This window comes from Lacerta agilis, chromosome 17 (genome assembly GCF_009819535.1).
Source record: "Lacerta agilis isolate rLacAgi1 chromosome 17, rLacAgi1.pri, whole genome shotgun sequence".
Lineage (NCBI taxonomy): Eukaryota > Metazoa > Chordata > Lepidosauria > Squamata > Lacertidae > Lacerta > Lacerta agilis.
Window position 1 is genome coordinate 14,143,476 of NC_046328.1, and position 4,664 is coordinate 14,148,139.

Consider the following 4,664-nt stretch of genomic DNA (forward strand, 5'->3'; position numbering starts at 1 on the left):
TGCATTGTATTTCTTCTCTCCATCAGTCGCTTGGCAGGAGAAGGAACACTCTGGTCCCAAACCTCCGCTGCCTTATGAAAATGATAGAATATGGAGCTCGCTGAACTGACCGGGAAACTCCAAAACCAGATGGACGACGCGGTGGAGAAAGATTGGACTAAATTTAAAGTATATTTGGAAAAATATGCTAAAATTAGTATTTAAATGCAGACAGGTAGAAATAGGCAGGCTACAGATATAGAAGTTAGATTAGATTTAGTAATAGAGGAAGTAAAGATAAGGTAATTAAATTAAGATAAGATGATTAGAGTTTTAAATTAGAATAGAGAAAGGTAAGGAAATTACTAAAGGTGATTTACAAGGAAAGCAGCCAGAGAGGACGAGAGGAAGTCAACCTACAATGCTATATAGAAGATTAGATAGGTTTAAATATGTATTTTTGTTTTTGTCTGGTTTCTTGTATTGTTTTTATTTTTTATTTTTTTTAAAGTATCTCTCTTTATTATTTTAAAAATACACACAAATACACAAATACACAAAATAAACTCTACATTTACATACTACTATCCTTTTTCCCCCACAGACAAATTCTCGTACCTCCAATTATCCTCATTGCATTTAGTAATATTATATTTGTATAACGTACAGTTATAGTTTCCATTTACAATTCTTGTTTTTTTCATCCTTGAATTTCTATTTACCGTACTAATTTAAAGGTTCAGTCTACATCTGCCATTAGGATTCCATTTATACCACTGTTCCTTAAATATTCTTTAAATATCCTCCACTCTTTCCATACTTCTTGAGTCACCTGTTTTCTGACTTTACCCGTTGTTTTGGCTAGTTGCAAATATTCTATCATTAGGTTTTGCCAGACCATTATGGTTTATTTTTCCAATTTCTGGCCACTAGTATTGTTTTTCTTTTTTGTATGTAGTTTTTGTGTGTAGTGTTTTTGCTTGTGTTATGTTAAAAATCAATAAATTTTTTGGAAAAAAGCAAACAAACAAACAAACCTCCGCTGCCTTGTGGGATATCTTCACGGGGGGAAAAGGCTAAGGACACAAATCTGGAGTGGAGTCCCTAAGATGGTTTGATAGCATCTTGCACACCTCCTCCTTCCAGCAACTCCTGCGGCTGAGCTGGTGCCATACGTAGTGCTCTGCTTTCCTTTGGACCACATCAGCGAGGCTGAGAGAGAGGTCTTGTCATACTGGGCAGCCCAGGACCTCCATACGCACTGCCTAGGATGGCGCCCCTGGGAAGACACTTCTTCGGTGCTGCTAATGGAGTGCTGCCTTCACCCCTGGAGGCGCACTCCATTGTCTCTCGACGCAGACGGATGCCAGCAACAGTGCTTTGGCGGAGAGGCCACAACAGTGGCAAGTGCCAGTGTGCAGGGCATGAGAAGCTCTCCCGCATCAATAGCATCAAGAATCGGTCCATACTTAATTGCAAGGTCTTTATATTTATTAGCTCAGTTTTGGACAGACCTATTCATTCAGTTGAGGCTCCAGTACTTTGGCCACCTCGTGAGAAGAGAAGACTCCCTAGAAAAGACCCTGATGTTGGGAAAGATGGAGGGCACAAGGAGAAGGGGACGACAGAGGATGAGATGTTTGGACAGTGTTCTCGAAGCTACTAACATGAGTTTGGCCAAATTGCGAGAGGTAGTGAAGGATAGGCGTGCCTGGCGTGCTCTGGTCCATGGGGTCACAAAGAGTCGGACACGACTGAATGACTGAACAACAACAACAACAACAACAACAACAACAACAACAACAACATTCATGCAAAATAGCACAGGGATCACCTTGTACCTGGCATGTGCTGTAGTTTCCACCACTTCAAAAGCAGGACACTACGAGCTCTCAGCAATCTTGAGTGAAACTCAACTTCAGATTTCATCGTGGCAATAAGGAGTGCTGCATAAGGAGGTTCTGGAGCGACTTCAAAAATAAGTTTCCATTTCAACAGTCTTTGCTCCATATCTCTGCACCATACACCACTTGTGGGGTAACTTCCTCCCAATAGATCTCATTGCCCTCCCATCCTGAACTTCAGGCAGGGGCCTTTATCTTCTGTTTCTCTCCTTTGGGGGGGGGGACATGGGTTAATTTGTAAGTACCTTCCTCTTAAATTAAGTTGTTGTTGTTTTTTTATCTTATAATATTGTGATGCAGCAAATGACCCATCACCTTTCAAAAGACAAATGAAATCCAAAATGCATAAGGTTCTGAGTGCTGGGATGGGACTGCTTGCCAACCTAAGAGCAAGACTAGATGATATGTTAGCTGTATCTCTATGTCCTGAAGCCTAAAGATTTGTTTATTTACACAAAGTGCCAGGACTTCGGGGCGGGGGATCCAGATCGAGACCCTAGCATGGGTGGGGGTCTTTTATCAGGGGCCTGCCAAGGAGGTGGGCCAGGGGTCTTTCACACCGACCAGACCCAAGATCTCCTTCTCCCCCTCCCCCTTCAAACTTTTAAAAGGTTTTATCTTAAATTTTTGGTTTACAGGGAGGCCGAGCGACGCCGTTGAAACCCCACCCCAATCCCCATAAAGGGACACTCCACAGCCAGAGTTGGTTTGCTGCCCCTGAAAATTGGCCAAAATATGCACCTGGTACGTATAAATTAGCAGGGGTGGCCAACTCCCAAGAGACTGTGATCTACTTACAGAGTTAAAAACTGGCAGTGGTCTACCCCCGTTTTTAGGGTTCAGGTCAAAGTTGTTGTTGAGCTTTATTTTAGGGAGAAGGAAATCCCTGTTTTTGGGGGGTGCAGGGCAAAAAAAAATTGATCTTTTTTTTAGGGGTGCCAAAGTTGTTGAGCTTATTTGGGGGAGCCAGTGTGATCTACCGGTAACTTACCACCAACACTCAGTGACCTACCGGTAGATCACGATCTACCTGTTGGACGTGCCTGTGTTATAGGATTGCTGCAGTGATGCCACTCCGGCTTTAACCCTTTGCAGCCTGAACGATTCGGGTTTCCCCCCTCTAACGCAAATTGCAGGGAAGGGGACCCTGATCTGGATGCTAATGGGGTCCTGCCCTTGTCTGTCTCACCCCGCCAAGCCAGGGTCCTGATTTGGATCAGATACCCACGATGGCAATTTGTGCAACAAACACACACCAACCCAGAAAGGGGTCAATCCCCAGCTCACATCTGGCTTCATCCGGGCAGATACAACAGAGCTACTTCCAGGACTCAGAAGAGATAGAAGAAGAAGAAGAGGAGAAGAGTTTGGATTTGATATCCCGCTTTTCACTACCCGAAGGAGTCTCAAAGCGGCTAACATTCTCCTTTCCCTTCCTCCCCCACAACAAACACTCTGTGAGGTGAGTGAGGCTGAGAGACTTCAGAGAAGTGTGACTAGCCCAAGGTCACCCAGCAGCTGCATGTGGAGGAGCGGGGATGCGAAACCGGTTCACCAGATTACAAGTCCACCGCTCTTAACCACTACACCACACTGGCTCTTATGGAAGGCGCCTAGAATATGATATTTGCATAAAAGAGTCCCAAACATGCTTATCACTAACCAGCAAACAGCAGAGCAGGCACGTGTCTCCAGAACGCTACCTCCAGCGTGAGTCTCCTTTGCAAAGCTTTTAACACACGTGTCTATGCATCCTTACGAGCCCCTGTCCCTGCCTTGCCCTGCCCTTCGAGTTCATCTCCCTCTCCCTGTTCCATGTGGATTCGAAAGGAGCCCATCTTGGCAACCGTGGAAGGTACTTCTGGCATGGATGAGCCCCCACCCCCCACCTCGCCCCTGTATTCAGCTGCGAGTCCGTCACATCCCAGCAAATGCAGGTCATCAAATCATAGAATCGTAGAATTGCAAGGGGCCGCAAGGGTCATCCAGATTCCAGTCCAAACTCTTGCAATGCAGGAATCTTTTTATCCAAAGTGGGCTCGAACCAACAACCTTAGTGACCTGGGATAGCTCTACTGACTGAGCGATCCCAGGTGGTCGTGCAACTGAAGTTTATTCGGGTCGTTTCCCCTCTCAAAACCAAGCTTGTTTTTTGTGAGAAGGAAAGCGACTAGGGGAAATGCATTGGTAATGCGGGCGAAGTGCTTGCTTTTGAAGCAATGTCGTCTCACCTCCCCGCGCTAGCAAGGCTTAATAAAGCGGACGTCGTCTCACCTCCAAGCAAACTTTGCTCGACGGGTCAGGAAGGCGGCTCAGTAAACGGGTAATCATTGGGAGAAGCAGCCTGATGCATGCTGATATCTGCGGGTTGGATTCAGGACGAGGAATGAAACTGCGCGTTTTCCCTTTAAGGGCAACACACACACACACACACACACACACACACACACTCTCCACCTCTCCCCTTGGCTTAGACGGGAGCTCCTGCTGCAAGCCTGCCTGCAGGGACCTTCCATAAACCGTTTTAATAGACCCAAATTCCGCAGTAGCCAGAGCTCAACAGGCAGCTCCACTGCATTCGGAAAATCCTGGAAGTTTTCCACATTGACTTAGCTCTGCCTCTCACGCGGTAAGCCCCCCCCCCCCCCCAGGTTTGCTGTCATAGGAGAAGGATGTGGCGGACAGAGGGGCGGGCCTCTCCCCTCTGCAAGCACACACACACACACACACCCCGGGCGGGGGCAGTCCCCTTAAAAAGGCCCAGCTCCGGCCGGCGCCTGC